This window comes from Aethalodelphis obliquidens, unplaced genomic scaffold, assembly GCF_003676395.1.
Source record: "Aethalodelphis obliquidens isolate GAN/ISIS:26980383/991018 unplaced genomic scaffold, ASM367639v1 scaffold25, whole genome shotgun sequence".
Lineage (NCBI taxonomy): Eukaryota > Metazoa > Chordata > Mammalia > Artiodactyla > Delphinidae > Aethalodelphis > Aethalodelphis obliquidens.
The window spans coordinates 14417246-14443946 of record NW_020837969.1 but is presented as its reverse complement, the minus strand read 5'-3'; the positions used below and the strand labels follow the sequence as shown (position 1 = coordinate 14443946).

Genomic DNA, 26701 nt, shown 5'->3' with positions numbered 1-26701 from the left:
CTGAACAGTCATCAATAGGAAGACACTGGAACTCATCAAAAATGATATCCCACATCCAAAGACAAAGAAGCCACAATGAAATGGTAGAAGGGGCACAATCACAATAAAATCAAATTCCATAACCACTGGGTGAGTGACTCACAAACTGGAGAACAATTATACCACAGAAGTCCACCCACTGGAATGAAGGTTCAGAGCCCCAAGTCAGGCTTCCTAACCTGGGGGTCCGGCAACGGGAGGAGGAATTCCCAAAGAATCAGACTTTGAAGGCTAGCAGGATTTGATTGCAGGGCTTTGACAGGACTGAGGAAAACAGAGACTCCACTCTTGGAGGGCACACACAAAGTAGTGTGTACATCAGGATCCAGGGGGAAGGAGCAATGACCCCATAGGAGACTGAACTAGACCTACCTGCTAGTGTTGGAGGGCCTCCTACAGAGGTGGGGGGCGGGGAAGTACTCCTTGGCATGAGCCCTCCAGGAGTCTGCCATTAACCCCACCAAAGAGCCTGTAGTTTCCATTACTGTGCTGCCTCAGGCCAAACAACCAACAGGGAGGGAACTCAGCCCCACCCATCAGCAGACAAGCAGATTAAAGTTTTACTGAGCTCTGCCCACCAGAGCAGCACCCAGCTCTACCCACCACCAGTCCCTCCCATCAGGAAGCTTGCACGAGCCTCTTAGATAGCCTCATCCACCACAGGGCAGACAGCAGGAGCAAGAAGAACTACAGTCCTGCAACCTGTGGAACAAAAACCACATTCACAGAAAGAGAGACAAGATGAAAAGGTAGAGGGCTATGTACCAGATGAAGGAACAAGATAAAACCCCAGAAAAACAATTAAATGAAGTGTAGGTAAGTAACCTTCCACAAAAAGAATTCAGAATAATGATAGTGAAGATGATCCAGGACCTCAGAAAAAGAAAGAATGGAGGCAAAGATCAAGAAGATGCAAGAAATGTTTAACAAAGACCTAGAAGAATTAAAGAACAAACAAACAGAGATGAGCAATACAATAACTGAAATGAAAAATACACTAGAAGGAATCAATAACTCAGCAGAATAACTGAGGCAGAAGAATGGATAAGTGACTTGGAAGACAGAATGGTGGAATTCACTGTTACGGAACTAAAGAAAGAAAAAAGAAGGAAAAGAAATGAAGACAGCTTAAGAGACCTCTGGGACAACATTAAACACACCAGCATTCGCATGATAGGGGTCCCAGAAGGAGAAGAGAGAGAGAAAGGAACAGAGAAACTATTTGTAGACATTACAGTTGAAAACTTCTCTAACATGGGAAAGGAAATAGCCACTCAATTCCAGGAAGCACAGAGAGTCCCAGGCAGGATAAACCCAAGGAGAAACACACCAAGACACCTAGTAATCAAACTGACAAAAATTAAAGACAAAGAAAAATTATTAAAAGCAACAAAGGAAAAACGACAAATAACATACAAGGGAACTCCCATAAGGTTAACAGCTCATTTCTCAGCAGAAACTCTACAAGCCAGAAGGGAGTGGCACAATTTAGAGTGATGAAAGGAAAGAAACTACAACCAACATTACTCTACCCAGCAAGGATCTCATTCAGATTCAATGGAGAAATCAAAACCTTTACAGACAAGCATAAGCTAAAAGAATTCAGCACCACCAAACCAGTTCCAAATGCTAAAGGAACTTCTCTAACTGGGAAACACAAGAGAAGGAAAGGACCAACAAAAACAAACCCAAAACAATTAAGAAAATGGTAATAGGAATATACATATCGATAATTACCTTAAATGTAAATGGATTGAATGCTCCAACCAAAAGACACAGGCTTGCTGAGTGGATACAAAACCAAGACCCATATATATGCTGTCTAGTAGAGACCCACTTCAGACCTAGGGACACATACAGACTGAAAGTGAGGGGATGGAAAAAGATATTCCATGCAAATGAAAATCAAAACAAAACTGGAGTAGCAATACTCATATCAGATAAAATAGGCTTTAAAGTAAAGAATGTTACAAGAGACAAGGAAAGACACTAAATAATGATCAAGGGATCAATCCAAGAAGAAGATATAGCAATTATAAATATATATGCACCCAACATAGGAGCACCTCAATATGTAAGGCAAATGCTAACAGATATAAAAGAGGAAAACAACAGTAACACAATAATAGTGGGGGACTTTAACACCTCACTTACACCAATGGACAGATCATCCAGACAGAAAATTAATAAGGAAACACAAGCTTTAAATGACACAATAGACCAGATAGATTTAATTGATATTTATACGACATTCCATCCGAACACAGCAGATTACATTTTCTTCTCAAGTGCACACAGAACATTCTCCAGGATAGATCACATCTTGGGTCACAAATCAAGCCTCAGTAAATTTAAGAAAATTGAAATCACATCAAGCATCTTTTCTGACCACAATGCTATGAGATTAGAAACAAATTACAAGGAAAAAATGTAAAAACCACAAACACATGGAGGCTAAACAATACGTTATTAAATAACCAAGAGATCACTGAAGAAATCAAAGAGGAAATTTAAAAATACCTAGAGACAAATGACAATCAAAACACGATGATCCAAAACCTATGGGATGCAGCAAAAGCAGTTCTAAGAGGGAAGTTTATAGCAATAAATTCTACCTCAAGAAACAAGAAATATCTCAAATAAACAATCTAACCTTACACCTAAAGGAACTAGAGAAAGAACAAACAACAAAACCCAAAGTTAGTAGAAGGAAAGAAATCATAAAGATCAGAGCAGAAATAAAAGAAACAGAAACAAAGAAAACAATAGCAAAGATCAATAAAACTAAACGCTGATTCATTGAGAAGATAAAAAAAATTGATAAACCTTCAGCCAGACTCATCAAGAAAAAGAGGGAGAGGACTCAAATCAATAAAATTAGAAATGAAAAAGGAGAAGTTACAACAGATGCCACAGAAATACAAAGCATCATAAGAGACTACTACAAGCAACTCTATGCCAATAAAATGGACAACCTGGAAGAAATGGACAAATTCTTAGGTATAACCTTCCAAGACTGAACCAGGAAGAAATAGAAAATATGAACAGACCAGTCACAAGTAATGAAATTGAAACTGTGATTAAAAATCTTCCAATAAACAAAAGTCCAGGACCAGATGGCTTCACAGGTGAATTCTATCAAACATTTAGACAAGAGCTAACACCCATCCTCCTCAGACTCTTCCAAGAAAGTGCAGACGAAGGAACACTCCCAAACTCATTCTACAAGGTCACCATCACCGTGATACAAGAACCAGACAAAGATACTACAAAAAAAGTAAATTACAGGCCAATATCAGTGATGAATATAGATGCAAAAATCCTCAACAAAATACTAGCAAACAGAATCCAATAACACATTAAAAGGGTCATACACCATGATCAAGTGGGATTTATCCCAGGGATGCAAGGATTCTTCAATATATGCAAATCAATCAATGTGATACACCATATTAACAAATTGAAGAATAAAAACCATATGATCATCTCAATAGATGCAGCAAAACCTTTTGACAAAATTCAACACCCATTTATGATAAAAACTCTCCAGAAAGTCGGCATAGAGGGAACCTACCTCAACATAATAAAGGCCATATACGACAAACCCACAGCAAACATCATTCTCAATGGTGAAAAACTGAAAGCATTTCCACTAAGTTCAGGAAAAAGACAAGGATGTCCACTCTTGCCACTATTATTCAACACAGTTTTGGAAGTCCTAGCCATGGCAATCAGAGAAGAAAAAGAAATAAAAGGAATACAAATTGGAAAAGAAGAAATAAAACTGTCACTGTTTGCAGATGACATGGTAGTATACATAAATAATCCTGAAGATGCCACCAGAAAACTACTAGAGCTAATCAATGTATTCAGTAAAGTTTCAGGATACAAAATTAATGCACAGAAATCTCTTGCATTCCTATACACTAACAATGAAAGATTATAAAGATAAATTAAGGGAACCATCCCATTCACCATTGCAACAAAAAGAATAAAATACCTAGGAATAAACCTACCTAAGGAGGTAAAATACCTGTACTCAGAAAACTATAAGACACTGATGAAAGAAAACAAAGATAACACAGACAGATGGAAAGATATACCATATTCTTGGACTGGAAGAATCAATATTGTGAAAATGACTATACTACCCAAAGCAATCTACAGATTCAGTGCAATCCCTATCAAATTGCCAAAGGCATTTTTTACAGAACTAGAACAAAAAATCTTAAAATTTGTGTGGAGACACAAAAGACCTGGAATAGCCAAAGCAATCTTGAGGGGAAAAAAAAAATGGAGCTGGAGGAATCAGACTCCCTGACTTCAGACTATACTACAAATTACAGTAATCAAGGCAATATGGTACTGGCACAAAAACAGAAATATAGATCAATGGAACAGGATAGAAAGCTGAGAGATAAACCCACGCACCTACGGTCAACTAATCTATGACAAAGGAGGCAAGGATATACAATGGGGAAAAGACTGTCTCTTCAATAACTGGTGCTGGGAAAACTGGACAGCTACATGTAAAAGAATGAAATCAGAACATTCCTTAACACCATACACAAAAATAAACTCAAAATGGATTAAAGACCTAAATGTAAGACTGGACACTATAAAACCCGTAGAGGAAAACATAGGAAAAACACTCTTTGACATAAATCACAGCAAGATCTTTTTTGAACCACCTCCTAGAGAAATGGAAATAAAAACAAAAATAAACAAATGGTACCTAATGAAACTTAAAGGCTTTTGCACAGCAAAGGAAACCATAAACAAGACGAAAAGACAACCCTCAGAATGGGAGAAAATATTTGCAAATGAAGCAACTGACAAAGGATTAATCTCCAAAATACACAAGCAGCTCATGCAGCGCAATATCAAAAAACAAACAACCCAGTCCAAAAACGGGCAGAAGACCTAAATAGACATTTCTCCAAAGAAGACATACAGATGGGCAAGAAGCACATGAATAGCTGCTAAACATCACTAATCATTAAAGAAATGCAAATTCAAACTACAGTGATGTATCACCTCACACTGGTTAGAATAGGCATCATTAGAAAATCTACAAACAACAAATGCTGGAGAGGGTGTGGAGAAAAGGGAACGCTCTTGCACTGTTGGTGGGAATGTAAATTGATACAGCCACTATGGAGAACAGTATGCAAGTTCCTTACAAAATTAAAAATAGAACTACCATATGACCCAGCAATCCCACTACTAGGCATATACCCAGAGAAAACCAAAATTGAAAAAGACACATGCACCCCAATGTTCACTGCAGCACTATTTACAATAGCCAGGTCATGGAAGCAACCTAAATGCCCATCAACAGATGAATGGATAAAGATGATGTGGTACATATATACAATGGAATATTATTCAGCCATAAAAAGGAATGAAATTGAGTCATTTGTAGAGATGTGGATGGACCTTGAGACTGTCATACTAAGTTCACTTAGTGAACTAAGTCAGAAAGAGAAAAACAAATATCGTATATTAATGCATATATATGGAATCTAAAAAAATGGTACAGATGAACCAGTTTGCAAAGCAGAAATAGAGACACAGATGTAGAGAACAAACGTATGGACACCAAGCGGGGAAAGGGGTGGGGGTGGGATGAATTGGGAGATTGGGATTGACATGTATACACTAATATGTATAAAATAGATAACTAATGAGAAACTGCTGTATAAAAAAATAAAATAAAAAAAATTTTTAATTCAAGGAAGATAAATGGTTATGATAATTTAATGCAATTAGTGTTTAGAACTATACAATCAAATATATACTACATTCATGTATTATCTAGGGCTTTGATGGTAATACTTTTCTAAACATTTTGCTTCTCTCATCCTCAATCTGCCTTTATTTGTTCATTTTAAGACTGGATTATTCAATTCATTTAGATCTATAATTTCTCTAAATGTTTACTTTTAAAATCTCTAAACTTTTCTTCAGTTGTCAATTTAATTAACAAACATTTCTTCAAACATCATGCCAGTAAAAATTAAAGCAACTCTTTTTATATATCTTAAAAATATGAATAAAAATTGGAACAAAAGATATGCTTCATTTCTTATGGATAATGGTAAGTTAATTGTATTTTCTAAAATTAAACTTTAATATCTGATGAGAAGCCAAAGGACATTTCATGCACTTTTAAAAAATATTTTTCGTATAAATATGTTTATAGAGTTGCTTTTAAAGATGCACCATTCTGTTTGTTAAGCAAATTCATTTTTCTTTATTTATTAAGCTATCTGAAAACATGCATATAAGCTACCTAGTCATTTTTAATAAAAAGAAAAATAAGTGGAGAAATGATTATAATAACACTATAAGAGTTATGATTTTTTAAAATAGAATTAAATGTCTTCATACTTGAATGTAGTCTCTGTAAACAAAATTTCCGAGAGTAGTATTTACATAGTTTATTGAGTTATATTGCTGGGAGCATTCATATTACTTTTTTTTTTTTTTATTCAACTGTGGCATGCATAAGAGAGGCAACAACAACAAAAAAGTTAATATAAGTACTTACCAATCCCCAACTACTCTGCTGAGAGCTTTTTACTTGTATATTTTCACAATTCTATGAGGTAGCTGTTTTTATTATCGTCATGTTTCAGAAGAAGAAACAGGTTTACAAGTTAAACAACTTGCCCCACAGCTCATATTTAATAAGTGGCTGAGCTGGAATTTGAAGCAAGTTCTGGCTCTGAACTCCTTCCACTGATAACAGACACTTTGTCACTTGGCAACACAATACGTAAGTTTACTTCCAGAGTAACTTTATAAAATCTATCTAAAGGTCAAAATTCTTCAGACTTGTGTACCCATGCAAGAGAACAGAAAAGGTCACTCTCTGGATAACTGAAGAAAAAGCTTCTTTCAACCTAAATTGACTAGGCTAGTTGATAAGAATTTCCATATTATTAACTCGGCTGTCCTCTTTGCAACATAATCTTTGAAATGAACTGGATTGGGGAATAGGATTTTCGGTGCATGATGCTATGAAAAATGGATTGAATTGATCGATTCAATGAAGTAATTTTTAAATTAATTAAATTGAATATTTGGAGTTAAGTGGTCAAAAATAAAATTGTAATCAGTATTTTTCTGATTCTCATCAATAGCCTTCAACCCCACACCCATTCTAATTCTGGGTATCTTTCACAATTTTCATCTTTACCAATCATCAAAAATCTCTCCCTCTCTCTCAAAACCTCCATCTTTCTTTTGCATTTCTCTGTGTTAATTTATAATCACTTTTTGTAAGTTAGGGGAAACAGCCAATTCTCTATCAAATGCTTTACACTTTAGATAACCAACTGTTCTGCACTAAAATAATTAAAAATAAGAGGTGTAAGAGGGAGGAGAGAGGAGGTCACACATTATGGGGACACAGACCAGATAACATCAACTTGGCATATAAAGACCAACAAAGAACTTCCAGGCTGAATGCCTACCATAGAATTTTCACTCTTTCATTGCCGTAGCAGGATTCCCAACCTTCAGTAAAATTTTCTACACACAAACACGTTGTAAAAGAAAAGGGTTTTGATGTAAATTTTGTAAAATGCCGAGTCCCATTTTGGGTCAACAAGAACCCCCAGACCATGAGACATAATGGTGGAGGGACCCTGGATGAAACCACTCGTGGAGAGAAGAGCCAGAGAAGAGATGAGACGGGAAACCCAAAGGAATTCTACAGAATCTGAGAAACAGTCTTGCCCTTTCTGTTTTCTCTGGGAAAAAAAAAAAAAAAAAAGAGTAAATAAATTTCTTCTAGATGTTAAGGGACAAGATATCCCCAAGAGCACTTTGTGGCTACCATTTCTTTCAGGAATAATTTATCCTAAAATAAATGAATTACTGAGTCTTTAGAAAAAGACAAAATAGAACACTAAGAGCTTTATGTTTTGAAAAGCAAATATTGTCAAATAATAACAAAAAGAGTTGTTCTAAATATGTGTCACTGGCAAAGGCCATTCACAATTCCGGGTAAATAAAAATAGAGTCTGGGTAATAAAATAAAGTCTAACCTTTTTTTTTTTTTGTCCTTTGTGCTCAGAGTAGCGTCACTTGCTCATAGGGGGCCGCTTGCAGAGGCCTGAAACCGGCCCTTCCGGCCAGAGTTTCTGAAGCGAAATAGCTGCGCCCGACACCTCAGCACAGCAGGCAGCGCGCAGAAGCTCCGAGAAAAACGCCTCGATTCAAGATGGTGCCGACAGGGCATGCGTGGAGACGCTGCTCCTGGCGCTGCGATCTGAGCATGAGCAGTGGGGCTGCGCCCTCGGGAGTAACTCCGCCCCCTCCGGCTGACGGCGGAGAACCCGGTAACGCAGCCGGTTTTTGGTGAGAGCTTGGGCTCTGTAGCGAGCTGACACCTCTCCATTCTCTTTTGATCAGAGAATAAAGCTTTCCTTTGCTTCTGAACCAAACTCAGTCACGTTCTGGTGGCTCAGAGGACACACAAGCAGAAGGACCTTTGTTGGGGACCAGCTCTGGAGGATGGATAACATGTGCTTTGTGTCAGATTGAACCCTTAATAAGACAAACAAAATAATCTTTAGAAAACCGTTTCAGGCTATTTCTTCCTGCTAACTGTTTGGACAAACATTTTTCTCTTTTTTATTTAATACATTTCAAAGTGAAGATTGTTCAGAGGACCCGGTTTATTATTTTGAGTTTTTCATGTAGATCAGGAAACTTCATGCTTGATGAGGAATATTCATCTCTTTGCTTTCTCTCCACAGCCATTTACTGACTATCTAACTATCACAAACACACATACCTGTTAATTTTTCATCAGAAACTACTCCAGGGCACAAAGTGTAGCTGAGACCCGGGAGCTGTTAGATTCCCTCTACACAAAGCTGGTTGCTGTACAAATGACCAGAGTGAACTGCGGGCCAAGGGTATGTGAAGTGGGGCACAAGTAGGGTCAAATACAACCCAGCCCTGTGTCACTCAGGTCCACTCAGACTTCCCATTAAAACTAGTCTGGCTAGTTTGTGTTGATGCTGTCTTGTGGGCGTTACCATAAGACACAAAGACCTACACATTTTGTACCCATTCCCACTTATCCATCAATATGCCTTTCTCCCAGATGTCCTCATCTACAATTTTCCAGTTTTTGCCCTTTCAGATCCCTGACCAATTAGCCAAGCTATTCACCACTGCCCAAGAGTCCATAAACATCCCACAGTTCCATAAAATGTGGATAATCCAGGGCACTGACTACAGTTTTGTTCACTGGGAGGATTTCCCTCCATTACTGTCCTTCGAGGGCCTCCTGAAGTGGTTCTGGGGGATGGCAGCAATCCATCTATGGCTAGCACCAAGGTAGTGAGCCAGGAGGCTCTCTCAGCTCAGTCACCTGCATTCCTTGTCACTGTGTTCCTTCCACGTTAACCAGCAACAGCACATGAAGTCCTTCCCAGGCATGGAATTTCACCAGCTGCTTCTTCTGCACATCTCTCCCATTTTCAGGCAGAGAAAATTCTCTCCTTTTAAGGGCTCATGTGATTAGAATAAGCCTACCTGTGTGGTCCAGGATAATCCTCCTATTTTAAGGTCTGTAACCTTAATTCCATCTGTATAATCACCTTTTGCCATATAACACAGTCACAGTTTCTAGGGATTAGGGAATAGATACCTCGGGCAGGGAGGCCTACACTACCTACCACAGGGACTACTCTAGTGGCTTTGGATAAGCAGCAGGGTGGGATACTCGGGTGTACTGTAGAGATGGAAAGCAGAGCCACATAGGCTGGAAGCTTGGGAGTCCCCTGTGATGGCCCCTGTTTTCCCAGTGGTGTGGGAAGAAAGAGCTAAGGTTGGAGGTGCTGGAGGTTTGAGAAGAAAGAATGTGTGAAATAAGAGTGGGGAAATGTGTCACTTACAGGCAAAATGAAGGATTTAGCTGATGTTCGTGGCCAAGAATTTAAAGAGCGACTAGTAGGCCCAGTGGCTGTTGAGCCTGAGAGCAGTAGAATTGAAAAGAGAGGACAAAATAACAAGAGAGATCATAGGTTTGATGACTTAATGAAAATGTAGGGAAAGGGAAAGGAAGAAATCCTATTTAGGGCGTGGGTAGCATTTGATAAAAATAAGACACGTTTCAGAGAAATAAGGAAGTTGGAAGCTCAGGAGAACTAATTTGGTGGAGGCAAAGGGAGTTAATAAATTCCATATTTGACAGTTTGTGTTTGGTGGAGCAGTGGGGCACTTGTCAGCCAAGAAGAGACGTAGACTGGAAGACTGAGAGAGTGATGGGGCCCAGACATACAAAGTGGGAAATCTTTGAGGACCTAAAAGTTGTAGCTGTGAGAACAGCTACACTTTCTAATCATCTAATCATAGGATTGCTATAATGTTAGTACATAATGTTCTATAGATAATAGATAATCTTAATAGATAATGCCCTATCCATAGCACCTTGCAGACAGTAAGTATTCAGTAAATATTAACTCTATGTTATTTTTGTTATTATTGTAAAATGGTAGTGCTAGAATGTAAAACCAGTTCTTTCTGACTCCAAATGCTGTTTCTCACCTAAATGCTACATTTAGGCTAAGGGTAAACAAGCTATAGAACCCGTTTCACAAGGATTATCCCTCTTCTGTTTGTCTTGTATTTTACTTTTAACAAAACCTTTGTTTGAAGGGCAATAGACATTCAAGATATTACTGGTAATACCAAAGGGACTAATTAAAATTCTGTAAACTCAATCAATACTCTATTATTTATGGATATATAGATATATACATAAAGATGTATGTAATGACATATGTTAATAAGTTGAAATAATCAAATATCATTTCTAACCCCAATGTATTTTGTGCTTTCGTTATAGCCTTTGGCATGAAAATATTAGCAATGTCTCGATTTGACATGTTCAAGAGTCTCAGATCTCCATTGCAAAAGCCATTTCAATTTTTTCTCAGGAACCACATGAGGTACATTAGCAGGCAATGCACCGACTGGAGGATACATCAAATTGTGCTTTCTGTGGTCTTCTTGAGAAGTGTCATGAACAGCCAAACATTTTTTATTTTGCATGTCTCTGGCTAGGTACTAACCACTGAGCCATTATTCATAAAAGGCATGAAATTGCAAATTTGTGATGCCCAAGCCAGTTGTAACATCACAATTCAAACCACCCTGAGTTTGACCAGCTTTGGCTCCTTCCCCACGGGGTCCGCCAGCTAACTCCTATCAAGACAGCCAGCACCCTTCTCCATGGTCTGCTGCCATTCCACTCGCTGGCCCTTCTCTGCTTCTGAGGAGATGCCCACCCGTCCAGGACTTCATAAACAACCCCGTCAGCTTCCATGCTCATGTGTCTTTTCCCTGGGCCCTGCTAGAGGTAGAGGCTTGCCTGACTTCCCTGATATACATCTTTTGGTTTAACATGGAGGTATTGTTTCAAACTTGCTAATGTATGTGAAACACATGGAGTTCCATACATTTTCCAAACAGATTATGAATTGCTTCATCTTGGTAAATTCAAAAACAAACCGTGTTGCAGCATGAAAGTGCCTGTATGTCTAATTTTTTTCCAAATACTAACCCACCTGGATTTAATGAATTTCCACTGTTGCCTTAGTTTTTTATACTAATATTAAAAATATCTTAACGACCCATCCATAAACATCTCAGAGCCTGTGTGTGCATAGTTTTCCATAGAGTGTTACCAGGTAATGGGCACACCTGGGCAGGAGGAAAGCAAGCCCTCTGATGCAACCCCCTTCTTAAGTGAGTTCTAGAAGATGCTGTCACTCCTTTGTGCACATTTTAGAGACTTCCTTCATTTCACCAGGTCAAGAATTTACACCGTTAACAAGGGAGTCTGCTTCATCGTTTTTCTCTGCGAATGATGATGAGGATGTGATGATAATGACAATGAAGAGAGAGAATGGTCTAAATGAGCAGCCCCATCATGTCAGTATTTTAAAATCTCACAATACTATTAATTTTTTGTTTTCTAAGAAGTAATGTTTTCATTTCCCTGGAGTGTGTGTGTTTGTGTGTGTATATGTGTGTGTGTGGTGTGTGTGGTGTGTGTGGTGTGTGTGATCCTAACTTCTACTCTTCCAGTACTCTCATATTTCTTTATCTCCCAACCCATACAAACCTACTTTCCAGCTAAAACTAAAGTCATAGGGATTAAAGCGAAAATGCAAGTTAGAATCCACATTTTACCAAATGCATAGTGATTACAGCATATGTTTTTAATGCTTTGTGGTTTAAAAAGCAATAAAATATAATACCTTGTTTATGCCTGACAGCCATCCTCTGAGTAGGGCACTAGCTTCATTTTTCAGCTGAGGAAACTGAAGCTCGTGAGGATAAGAAGCTTGCTCAGCATTACCTGCAAGGGATTAGGTAGAACAGTATGTAACTTGACAGTACTTAACCACTTTTGACCTACAGTTTGTTGTTTTCTTAACATCTTTATTGGAGTATAATTACTTTACAGTGGTGTGTTAGTTTCTGCTTTATAACAAAGTGAATCAGCTATACATGTACATATATCCCCATATCTCCTCCCTCTTGCATCTCCCTCCCACCCTCCCTATCCCACCCCTCTAGGTGGTCACAAAGCACTGAGCTGATCTCCCTGTGCTATGTGGCTGCTTCCCACTAGCTATCTGTTTTACATTTGGCAGTGTATGTACGTCCATGCCACTCTCTCTCTTCGTCCCAGCTTACCTCTACCCCTCCCCATGTCCTCAAGTCCATTCTCTACATCCGCATCTTTATTCCTGTCCTGCCCCTAGGTTCTTCAGACCCTTTTGTTTTTTTGTGTTTTTTTTTAGATTCCATATATATGTGTTAGCATACGGTATTTGTTTTTCTCTTTCTGACTCACTTCACTCTGTATGACAGACTCTAGTTCCATCCACCTTGCTACAAATAACTCAATTTCATTTCTTTTTACGGCTGAGTAATATTCCATTGTATATATGTGCCACATCTTCTTTCTTTATCCTTTCATCTGTCAATGGACACTTAGGTGGCTTCCATGTCCTGGCTATTGTAAATAGAGCTGCAATGAACATTGTGTTACATGACTCTTCTTTTTTTTTTTTTTTTTTGGCGGTACGCAGGCCTCTCACTGTTGCAGCTTCTCCCGTTGTGGAGCACAGGCTCCGGACACGCAGGCTCAGCGGCCATGGCTCACGGGCCTAGCCACTCCGCAGCATGTGGGATCTTCCCGGACTGTGGCACGAACCCGTGTCCCCTGCATCGGCAGACGGACTCTCAACCACTGTGCCACCAGGGAAGCCCTACATGACTCTTTTTGAATGATGGTTTTCTCAGGGTATATGCCCAGTAGTGGGATTGCTGGGTCATATGGTAGTTCTATTTTTAGTTTTTTAAGGAACCTCCATACTGTTCTCCATAGTGGCTGTATCAATTTACATTCCTACCAACAGTGCAAGAGGGTTCCCTTTTCTCCACACCCTCTCCAGCATTTATTAGAGGAAAACATAGGCAGAACACTCTATGACATAAATCACAGCAAGATCCTTTTTGACCCATCTCCTAGAGAAATGAAATAAAAACAAAAATAAGCAAATGGGACCTAATGAAACTTAAAAGCTTTTGCACAGCAAAGGAAACTATAAACAAGACAAAAAGACAACCCTCAGAATGGGAGAAAATATTTGCAAATGAAGCAACAGACAAAGGACTAACCTCCAAAATTTACAAGCAGCTCATGCAACTCAATATCAAAAAAACAGACAACCCAATCCAAAAATGGGCAGAAGACCTAAATAGACATTCCTCCAAAGAAGATATACAGATTGCCAACAGACACATGAAAGAATGTTCAACATCATTAATCATTAGAGAAATGCAAATCAAAACTACAATGAGGTGTCACCTCACACCAGTCAGAATGGCCATCATCAAAAAATCTACAAATAATAAATGCTGACCTACCGTTTTACTTGGTTCAGACTAATAAGTGAGAGCTAGGACTCCAGTCCAGAGCTCTTCTTCACATACCCTGATGCCTGGATTCTTAGTCTATGTGATTTTTTAATGCTATAATAATGGAAATGGTTAGATCATTTCTGTAAAGCACTTGAAAATAATATTGCTGGCAACTTGTTACCTGCCTCAGCCTTAAGATGAACTTGATTACCTGGTCATAAGTTAAGAAGCTCTACACACTCTCCAGGATAAGCAGTAAGTAAAAAGGAGGTAAAATATCAAAGAAGTGTGTAGGTTTCATAAAAAAGCACAAAATTATGAGACTATGTATGATGGAAACAAATTTCATGACTTACTGTTTCATAGGAATAACAACTAAACAAACCATGAGATTTAAGCCACTAGAACTCTGAGTAGAATATTTGTAATGTGTAGGAGAGGTAGTTGCTGAGTTTCTAAAAATTGGGTTTATTAATTCCTGTTTTGTGGGTCTTCCAATATCTACTATTTACACCTTTAGTAGTAAACAGTAGTAAAAAAAAAAAGTTATTTTTACTTAAATTCCTAAGATATTCCATTGCTCTATGATTGTGTTACTATAGTCCTTGTTTATTCATGTACTAACTTGGAAAACAGGTACATACACAAACTGGAAAAAGTATAAAAATTTGTAAATGAGGAGCATAAATATGTTGAGGCACACCAAGTATACTGTTAACACAGCCTGGGTTAGAATGATAATGGTTCAATTTCAGCCCAAGTTATACCACCACCATTTCTGGAAGGCAAGAACTATATCTTATATAGATGTTGCAAGGTAATGGCTTTAAGTAAAACACTACACCATAGTAATAGACTATATTATTTCACATGAATAAAAAAAGGAGCATCTATAACTCTTTTAAAATAAACAATTTAAATTATTAGCTTTATTAACAATAACTATTAACATTAACAATGAATAAAGGAGATAAAACTCAGTGGAATTCTAAGATGAGTTTTACTCAGTGGAATTCTAAAATCTCATTTCACTGATTTTAAACATTGAAAACAAAGTTAGAAACTAGCTAGACTATCCTCACTCCCATTTTGCAAAGGACATGGCTGACCACTAGAACTCAAATCCAGAGATTTTTTATCAGTTTAAAACTTTATCGCATACTCTGAACTCAGTCCCTACCTCCGGCTTTCCTGCATCATCAACTTCCACCACCATCAAATCTTGTGTCAATTAAATAGATAGTAATGATCAAAACTGAGTGTTTACAGCTCACTTGCTCACTTTTTCCCCTCCCTCCTTGGCCTAAAGACAGAAGGACAGAGAACCTTGGGACAAGGCTTCTCTATCTCATAATATTTCAGCAAGAGTTCTAGATGAAATACTAGAAATACTACCACTACCCTTATGAATGAATAGTTGGACTTGGGGAAAAAATGAGGAAATTCCTGTAGGATCAGAAATGAAGTTAAAACAACAGTCCTAGGAAGTAAATAAGCAATTAAGCCAACAGTTGACCTTGGTGCATCTACCAGTTTTGGATGACCCTGAACCTTGAACTTTGGTTTGATTTTTATACAGGGTCAGAGATCCCTGCCTAAAACCAGAACCCAGTAAGGATATAGCATCAATGATAGGGTGAACAGGGGATAGATAGAAAGCCACTTTGAGAGGCAGACAAAAATTGATCCATAAGACAAATTGCAAAGAAATATTATAATACAAACTACGTTTTCTAACCATAATTCAATACAGATAGACACTAGCAACAGTAACAAAAAGGACTGAAAATCCCAGGCATTTGGAAATTGAGGACTGATACAGTTTCATCTGAATGACTGCTCCCACTTCATGAGAATAAAGTTTGCTAAATTCCTCACCTAAAATTCGATTGCATTAATTAGCCTGTAAATCTGTTATGAAGTGATTGTGTAGCATGAGCATAATACTGGCTCTCTATGTTCTAATGATTCTTTATGTGAGGACTCATTTGTTTAATATATACAAATATTTTTCAAAGCAAAATGTAAATTAGCCAGGAGTCTTGATGTTTTTAGAAAAGAGCAGGAACAGCCATCTAACATTAAATAAAGGTGGTTCGGGCTTCCCTGGTGGTGCAGTGGTTGAGAGTCCGCCTGCCGATGCAGGGGACACGGGTTCGTGCCCCGGTCTGGGAAGATCCCACATGCCGCGGAGCGGCTGGGCCCGTGAGCCATGGCCGTTGAGCCTGCGCGTCCGGAGCCTGTGCTCTGCAATGGGAGAGGCCACAACAGTGAGAGGCCCGCGTACCGCTAAATAAATAAATAAATAAATAAATAAATAAATAAATAAATAAATAAATAAATAAAGGTGGTTCTTCTATTTCATTCACTCACACACCTTACTCTTCCTGTTATTAAAAGTAATTTTCTCCAAGTTATTCATAGAAGTTTCTCTGATGTTCTCTGTAAATTGTCTTACCACTACTGACCTTCTTGAAAGATTACATTTCATACTCTACTCAACAGACAAGACTCCCACCTTTAAACACTGTAAAGTGAAGTTATTATCTCCTGAAAACAAATCCACCTTTTTTCATTTCAACAGTTATTCGTCACCTCGCTACGTGAGGTCATTTATATTCATTCATTCATTTACTACACAAATATTTCATGATACAAACTATGCGTTTTGTATCTCCAGCCCTTAAGGATACAGTGATGAAAAGACACATATATTCCTAGCTATTATAGAGCTTACTTTGTAGCAAAGACACATTATACATAATATGCATTAAGTAAATATTTATTTAATTAATTAAACTTGATAAATCTGTTCATAAAATTGACTTCTTGTCAAGGAAAATTATAGTATAGAAAAATGGCACATGCGTTTTATCAAAGTTTGCCAAAAATCTGTATTTACAGAGAACTAACAAATTGCCTTTGTGTAGAAATAACTGACAGCCTTTTGATTTCATAATATGTAATCACAGAATAAAGCTGGAAACGTTTGCTTGCTCAGCACAAATGGAGAAAAGTCTTACTTTAAAGAATATACATTACAACAGCCTTTTGAAATATAATCAGCTAACTTTAAAGATGAAGTGCTCAGAGAAACAAATGACCCATTCTATTCAAAAATGTATTGTGCCCTTGTGACAGTTGTTATATGGTTGTGTAAGTCCCCGGAGAAAAAACTATGAGAGTTTTCCTTCACTCCCACCAAGAGAAAATTCAATTCATACATACCAGTTATTCAACCATGACCTATTTGTATAGCATCAAGATATTCAATTCACAAACGTGCCCGCTTGTTGGACCTGTTGGTTGGAGCCAATCTTCTAAAACTTGAAGAGGGGTATCCTCTGGGGGGTTATGCAGTAGGGAGGGAGACAGAATCTAATCCTTCACAGCACGCTGCCTGCCTGCCAAAGCTCTCCAGCAATTCAGGAGTGCAGACGGTGAAACACAGCCCCATCTGGGGAGGTTGTCTGATGACAGAACATCCTGGGAGCTGTCGCTTCAGCTCCATCCGTGGCACCCAGTCACTTTATGAGAGATGCAGATGTGCATCAAGAGTTGCATCTAACGTGACTACAGTGCATCCCTCCCACCATGAGGGAGGGAGATGAAAAATGCTTTGCTTTTCCACAGCAATATACGCAAATGATTTATCTTAATTATTTTTAGATTGCAATATGTTGCCTCATATGTCAAATGTACATTAAAGAGGAATTAGCTTAAACGTCAGCATTATATGATTCACTACTTAGCATTGCAGACACAGAAGCAAAAATAACGAATCCAAGTGTCAGTGTACACCAATCTGAAAAGTTTCAATAGCAATATACTTTTCTTTCTCCTGTGAATTTGAAATAAGACTTTCTGTCTTAAGCCCTACTCAGGAGACAGTACTTACAAAATCAAAAAACAAAAGACAGTCACAGGAGTTAATAAACTAAGGCCCATAAGCCAAATCTGGCCTGCCACATGCTTTTGTATATAAAGTTTTATTGGACACAGCCATGTCCATTCATTTACATATTGCAGATGCTCTCAGGCTATAATGGTAGAGTTGAATAGTTGCAGCAGAAACCATACAGCCCGCAAAACCTAAAATATTTACCATCTGGCCCTTGACAGAAAAAGTTTCCCAACTCCATGTTTATGAAGTGTGCATCACTCTATAAGGTGTGTCCTTTGCACAGATGCCCAAGTACTGCACAGAGAGAGGACTATGGAGATGTGCGTGGAGCCCCCTTGAGTATTCAGCAGAGTATTGATCAGTGACCAAACCACCCAAGATAAGGGTAAAAATCATTAAAAGGATTAGAAGGAGCAGTGCCAGGCCACCACACAGAGGCAGAAATAGTTCCTTTTCCTATCAGCCAGCCTGGAAAACATCATAATCCCAAAGCATTGGTTAGAATACTCAAAAGGGTGTTGCCTTAACAGGAGAAGAATTTTTTTTAATACACTGAATGAAATTAACAACATACTATCCATTGCAGAAGAAAAGATTACTGAAGAAAAAGAAGCAAAAATTATTGAAAAATAAAACCCAAGAAGAAAAAATAATTAAGTGAAAAATCACCAGTGAACTGTGGTACAAAATCAAAAAGCCTAATATACATTTCACTGGAGTCCTTAAAAAATAGGAAAGGAAGGGCTTCCCTGGTGGCGCAGTGGTTGGGAGTCCGCCTGCCGATGGAGGGGACACGGGTTCCTGCCCCGGTCTGGGAGGATCCCACATGCCGCGGAGCGGCTAGGCCCGTGAGCCATGGCCGCTGAGCTTGCGCGTCCGAAGCCTGTGCTCCACAAGGGAAGAGGCCACAGCAGTGAGAGGCCCGCGTACTGCAAAAAAAAAAAAAAGAAAGAAAGGAAGAAATCAAAAATATTTGACGAAACAATGGCCAAATATTTCCAAATTTGATTAAAACTATAAAACCACAGATTCAAGAAGTTCGACAAGCATCAAGCTGAAGAAACACAAACTAAACCAACGTCATCTATTTTCACTATTTCTATTCAACATTGAACTAGGAGTTCTACCCAGTGCAATAATACAAGAAACAGAAATAAAATGCATCCAGATTGGAAAGGAAGAAGCAAAACTGTCCACATTCACAACTGACAAAATTATCTATGTAGAAAATTAAAAAGAATCTACAAAAAAGCTACCAGAGCTAATAAATGATTTTAGCAAGGTTGCAGGATACAAGATCAATATAGAAAAATCAACTTTATTTCTGTACACTAGTGATGGACAATTGGAAACTGAAGTTTAACAAGCAATGCTATTAATAATAGCATCAAAAAGATGAAATACATAGGGACAAATACCTATACTACAAAAAACTAGAAAACACTGCTGAGAGAAATTAAAGAAAACCTAAGTAACAAGACAAATGTACTATTTTATGGGTTATAAAAGACTCAATATTGTTAAGATTTGAAGTATCCCCAAATAGAGCTATAGATTTAATATAATCTGAAAAAAAATCCCAGTAGGCATTTTTGTAGACACTTACAAACTGATGCAAAACTTTATATAGAATTCAGAAGACCTAGAATAATGAAAACAACTTTGAAAAAAAAAGAAAATTGGAGGGTTTACATTACCTTAATATCAAGACTTATTAGAAACGATAGTTACCAAGATACTGTGTTACTGGCATCAAGATAGATAAAGAGACCAATGGAACAGAATAGAACACATAGTTTCCCCCACTGCCAACATCACCCATTGTCTAGTAGCTGTGTGGTAGCAATTTGATTTTGAACTCAAAAGGTAAGGATACTACTCTCTCAAAACACTTTGCCTCACCAACAAGTCTCTCTTAATAAACAATTATTAAATAATATTAATTTACTACACATCCTGAAATATTCTAGCCTCTCAACTGATAGAAGACAATTTCAAATTTCAATATTTATAACTCAAGCATACTTCTTGGAAATTTATCATGACATAAAATCTTACATTTAGCAGTATATTAGAAATAAATTCTAAAATTGCTTAAAAAATTATAGCTATTTAGAAAGGGATGGCTTTCTTATGAGGCAACAAGTTAATTTTCTTTCCTTATAAGATAATAACTAGTAAAACACAACTGGATATCCATGTGCAAAAGAATGAGTTGGACCCCTACCTCATACCATATATATAAATTAACTCAAAATGGACCTAACCTAAATATAAGAGTTAAAACTGTAAGATCCTTAATAGAAAACTTAGATGTAACTATACATGAATTTAGACTTGGCAATGGATTCTTAGATATGACACAATCTCAAGTCTACTTCGTAGAAATATTTATCACAATCTAAACGTCCTACATGTAACAAGGTGCTAGAAAGAAATTTGCTGATATTTATAGCTATTTGGTAAAGAAACAGCTCTCTTATGAAGCAAAAGAGGTTTTTTTTCTTTCCCAAAACATACTTTTCCTGTAAAAAATTAGTAAAACAATTCAGAACTTTGTACTATATTCCATGACCTTTGAGTCGCTGAAGGTTTCAAACTAGAAGATTCACACCTCCCTCTTCTCACAATCTGCCACATCAGTTGTAGAAAAACAAACTGTTGAAATGTTGAGTCAAGCAAGTAGTTGTTTCCAAATTATAGGAAGTTTGCAAACCACCCCATGTGTTTGCAAACTGTGTTTGCAGTTTATTCAAACTGAAATTAAATGAAATTTTCTAAAACTCAAGTAGCCTTGCCATATTGTCTGTCCTTATGGATCTCCAAACTTTTCGTTAGTTGAGAATTTTACAAAGGAACAAAAATTGTTTTGTTTGTCTATTTCACAAGGAAAAAGAAAAAAAGAGAGAGAATGAAAACAAAATCTTTAATTACCACTTTTTAGAGTTCTTAAGTAGATACAAAATCTTTTTAAAGACAGCTTCTTTCCCATCCAATTCTATGGTTACAATCTCTGTCCAGACCCAGCAATATTTTACTTACATTATCACAACCTCCTGGAATACAAGGCCTCTGACTGCTTTGGATAGAGAACTAAACCCTAGAAAACATTCCATGAGGATGTCTTATCAACTCACAGATTAAATCAAAGATGTCTAACAGAATCCTCAATCTCTTTCACATTTAGTTTCTTCCAAAACTCTTTTAATCCTAAACAACCTTGCTGGACAGGGCTATCTCTGGCAATTGGTCTACTCTTATAGTCTCAGTAGCACCAAATACTGCATTGCTCATAATAAATACTGGATACATTTATATTAAATAAACATGTGAGTGCACAAACAAGTTAATATATTTTGTGATACATGTAGATAGAGATAAACACAGAGCTGGAAGAGTATAGATATAGTTCTGGAAGATGATGGATTCAGATGTAAACATGAATACAGCTACCACTACAGACGCTAAATGTACAGATGTTACAGATACAGATCACAATTTATATTTGTTCCTTACACTGGAAGGAAATTTTGAGATCTCAAAGTCAACTTTCCATAGAAAGTAGGAATTCCTTCTTCATATCCCTAACTTTGGCTTGAACACATCCAATGACAGAGCGTGTATATATCAAAATGACTGTTCCTTTGTGGGACAACTGAAATTTATAGAAAGTTAATCATTTATAGTTAGGTTAAAAGCTGCTTCATATTTTCTATCTATTAGCCTTAGATCAATCATCTGAAGCTAAAATGTCTGTTCTTTTATAGGTGGAGGAAGGAAAAGGCAGTCTAGGAGAAAGAAAAGTATAAAAAAAGAGCGTGTTGTGCAGTGAAATAACCACTGGGTAAACTAATGATTAATAGGTTATGCACTAATTTGAGAAGGTGCTTTCTGAGAATAATGACAAAAAGGATATGTTTCATTAAGCTGGATGTGCCACTTTCTGGGCTCAGGATCTCACCTATAAAATAAAATGATTTAACTCGTCAAGGGTTATGAGCTCAAACGCTATCAAGAGAGGAAACATCAATGAACAATACATAATAGGAAGATTTGGGGACTGTGTTGAACTTCAAAATACTGCCCCTCTAATGACATTCATATTCAGTTTAAAAATCATCCTACTGAGAGCCCAAGTAGATACATCTACACCATCTGGCTCTCAGCCTGCTAGTTTTCTCCCTTGAACTGGAGGACTCTTCAACCCAGTTATCAAGTTCCTTCCACTTATAACCTCTACAGTTTTACAGTTAACTGACCCCTCACAATACTGGTCTTCTCTGAGCATCCTACTGTTTGCCGTTTACCTGCACTTGTGCTGGCTTTCGGAGGCATGGTGAAATTTGTATGTTATCTGCTCTTTTTTGCTTTTGTGCATTTCACCACTCTGACTCACTTCTAAGGGCATGTTATTCCCACCTTCTAGAAGTTCATTCCCACTATCATATAAAAAACATTCCTGCTTCTCCAAGAATATCTGTGTTTTGACAAGGAGTCCTAAGAAGACTCCACTTAACACAAAGGTATAAAGTCAGAATCATGATAATCCAGGCAAGACCCATAACAGCGGGATGAATGTTTGGGGGGAAGGGTTTCAGTGTCCTGTAAACCCCACTGAGTATGTGGTTTTCCAGGTTTTTAAAATTGATACCAAATTAAAAAATGAGACATAAAATTGTCCTGCTGGTCTCAAGCCTTTGATTAAGATGTAAGTATCTGCCAAAGTATCTGTGACTAATTTTGTACTTATTAGTTAAAAACAGTTGTGGAGTATTATAATAACTCTGGACTTTAGGGAATTAAAAGAGACAAGGCCCTTCTCTGCCCCTTGGCAGACTGACCTTTTGCCAAAGACTTTATTTATTGGACACTAGTTATCTAATCCACAAAACAGGTTGACGCACATCTTGCTTAATTCATAGACTTGCTGTGAGAATACAAATTGAGGTACCATATTTCCTTTGTAAAATATAGAGAATTATTTAATGCAACATGTAATTAAAATTAATTTACTTGACCTCTGCTTCTGAGATGTAGTAGGTTGGAGAGGCCAATGCTTCTACTGCAAAAGTAGAAAAAGAGAGATGTATTGTTTTTAATGCTCATAACAATATCAGAGAGCTGTGAAAACAACAAAGAGTAAACCAACTAAAATTCCAGGAAGACCAAAATATCATAAAAGTATCTTGTGATAGTCTGGCATTTGCTGTTCTAAGTTCAGGCTAAGTATAGGATAGGATCGGTCCCAATTAGAGATCATTATCATGGAAAATAGAAACCAGAAAAGCATTTAGTAGCTGGACAATGCTAGATGACAAATTGGAAACTTGAGGAGACACAGATACACTGAAGTTTTACCTCCCGGGACATTTGTTGAGCTCTGAGGCTATGCAGACTGCTGTAGAGCTAGGCGTAAACACTGAAGAGGCAGATGAGATTTCCTGCAGTTTCTTAGAGCTTAGGAAGCACACATGCCAGGGGAGAGAACTGTCTACAGCACATGATCAAGTCTTTCCCTTAAGACTTTTGCAATTTCTTGAAGTTGCCTGGGAAAGGTGGCTTGGGAACTGGGCTGGGAACTTTGAAAGCACAGAGCTGGGTCTCTTGCAGTCTTTTAGAACTGACTGAAGAGAGAAATAATTGACAGGCTTTCAATCAAAATATAGGACCATATTTGAAGAACAAGAGCAAGCAAGACATCAACTGAATTTTACTAACACTGTAACCCACCCACCCCAGCCCAGTTCAACCTGTGACTGATTAAAGTGATGCTCCCCTTACTCTACATCTATCTGCCTGCAATTTAGTGGAAGACAAAGCCATCTGAGCTCCTCTGGTTCTTTTAATTATAATGTATAGCATAAAATTAAAAATTACTGGATATATAAGAGCCAAGAACATATGACCAATTATCAACAGGAAAAAATAAAACAATAGATGCAGACTCACAGATTATTTCAATATTAGAGTTGGCAAATACTTTTAAATAACTGTGATAAACTTGTTTTTTAAGGTAGCGATGTACACGGTAGAAATGTATAGACATATTGACTGAAAAGCAGGCACGTTGATGTTTACAGCAGCATTGTTCATAATCATTAAAACTGGGAACCACCCAAGAAATAGTAGAATGGATAAATAAATCGTGGCATCCTCACATAATAGAACACATACAGCAATGAAAGTGAACAATCTAAAACTCCCCATAATAATATAGATGAATCAATGTCAAGCAAAAGAAGTCCGACCCAGAAGAATCCATTCTCTATGACTTGATTTATATAAAGTTAAAACATGAAAATTAATCTATAATTGAGAAATAAGGAGATAGTGGCTTCCTTAGCTCCTCATATGCTGGTAATGTTATATTTCTTGATGTAGGGACTGGATACTACAGTGAAAACTCTGAAAAGGCATCAAGCTGCATGTACTCAGAATATGTGCACTTTTCTCTATGCACTATAGTAAAGAATTTTTTAAGACTGAAAAATACATAAGTCAATTTACTTATTACGTTCTACAAAAGTTCCCAAACTGAATATGTAGACACAGCCTAATTACTCGGAGAATTTACTTAAAGCCTAACTATGCTATGTAAAACAAATGCATCAGAAACAACACCAAAGGCAATATTAGAGGTCTTTATCTGCCCAAACCAGCCATTTCTCCAAACCACATTGCCATGGCTTCCTCTTACTTCTTTATTATTTGATTAAAAAAAAAAAAAAACCTCTCAATTCTTCCTTTCCCCAAAACGTTTTCTTGTGCCGGGGCATTTAGTGTCTAGAGTAAGACACTCCTCTAAAACGCTTACAGTTTTAAAGGATACACCAGCCCACGGCCAACTGTGTTGCAGAAGATTTAGAAGGTAAATGGCAACACAGAGATGAATTTTTCTCCCAAGTATTTTGACTTAGTCATTTAGCCTGGCACAGTAATCCTCAACTAAAAGCCTCTGGCTGAACATCATCCATTCACAACATCATGAAAGGCTTCTGTTATCCCACTTGTTGTCGGCTTGATCTGGATCTGCAAGAACTTGTTGCCAGTATGTCAGAAATTCCTTGTATCAGGGATATATAACCCTTTATGGGTTCAAAACTTACTTATTCACTTGTATATAACAATGTAGTTAAACCTGCAGTGCTTGCAAACTGCAGCAATTGAAATCAATTTTATTAGATAGATAATCCACGAAAAAGATATAAACAAAAAATCATATGGGAGTGACAGCTGTCCTATAGATATTACCGTGCACTTGTTTTTCCAGAAAACGCTTTATACATTTCAGAAAGCTGGACTGCATCTTTTTTTTTTCTTTGTGGTACGCGGGCCTCTCACTGTTGTGGCCTCTCCCGTTGCGGAGCACAGGCTCCGGATGCACAGGCTCAGCAGCCATGGCTCACAGGCCCAGCCGCTCCGCGGGATGTGGGATCTTCCCAGACCTAGGCACGAACCTGTATCCCCTGCATCGGCAGGCGGACTCTCAACCACTGCGCCACCAGGGAAGCCCTGGACTGTATCTTTAATTGAAAATGTGTCTGTGCTTCCACAAAAACAGATACCTAAGAATCTTCTCAGACTTAATGAGTATATGAGCCATTTTTCATTACACTGCTCTAAAAACCATATTTTTTAAGCTGGTAACACTCTAGGGTAGAACAAAATGTAAATAAATGGAGAGTTGACTAGACTGCATCTAGTATTGTGGAATCTGTATTCTATTAGCAGAGTCACTACCAGGATTTTTGTAATTAAAACTCTATTGACCCATCCCTTTTTCTTCCAAAACTGAGAAAGATTATTTACTAGGTCATAAATTTAAAGGTCATCAGATCTAAGACTGTGCAAATGAGCAGAGAAGAGCCAGAAATTCCCTCAAAACAAGCATTTCTGTGATGAGATCAGAAGCACGCAAGCAAGAACAAGTACTGAGGACATGTTCCATGTTTACAGTTTCATCATTAAATAAAAATACTTTCTTTACATCCAAATTCAAGTTTGTGTTGAAGACCATCTCTGTAAATATGTAAATATAATTTACAAACACACCATAGCGCATCACTGTGTAATCTGTGGTGCTTCTTTTTTCCTCCCTGTCATTTAGGAACTGAATGTCAAAATCATAGTGTTTCACTGTAGCTACTACAGGGACAAATCTGTGGAAAATACATTCCTTAATCTGTCTCTTATTAGCAGGGTCATTAGCAGATTTTATAAATAGCAGTTGTAGGCTTGTTTACCAATTCCTTTTTTTCCTCTGTATATATAAAGATCATTTATCTGTGTCCTCAGTATTAAAGTTTTCAAATGTCAAGCCTAAAAGTCAAGCCTCATTTGAAAAGAAAAGACATATTGTAAAATCTTTCCTTTTGTTTCAAAAGTTTAATTTTCCTTTGAGCCGGAAAAAAATTCCTATGGACTCTAGAGCAATCTTCAACACTTGACACTTCATAGAACTGGGGAAAATGCAAATGGCAAGGGTTAGATCATTTGTTGACTGTTTGTGAGTAATTTTTTAACATTTGAAAAACACGTTGGACCACCTTCCAGGAAATGTCCTTTGGAAACAAGTCTAAGCTTAAAGATAATATTTTTTGCTACCAGCAAAGAAAACTTACTTCACCCTAACAGGGAAAGAAAGTTCCATATAGATCTCTAGGTTTCAGTTCACCTCAACTGATCACAACTGAAAATGTACTTTCCTTTATGTACACCATTGAGTTTGCATCGGGCTCTTCTATAAATTTTAAAATACAATAAAAAGCAATCTTGATTTATGTTCTGCCTGAT

General features: G+C 37.5%; 1 long non-coding RNA gene across 1 annotated transcript in view; it reads right to left on the bottom strand.

The window, feature by feature from the left end:
* The window catches only part of LOC113628780 (uncharacterized), a 113878-nt gene that overhangs the window by 21016 nt on the left and 66161 nt on the right, over window positions 1–26701 (bottom strand). The window contains exon 4 of the long non-coding RNA XR_003436240.1: window positions 12330–12430. This is a non-coding gene — a long non-coding RNA (uncharacterized LOC113628780). The remainder of the gene's footprint in view (window positions 1–12329; window positions 12431–26701) is intronic.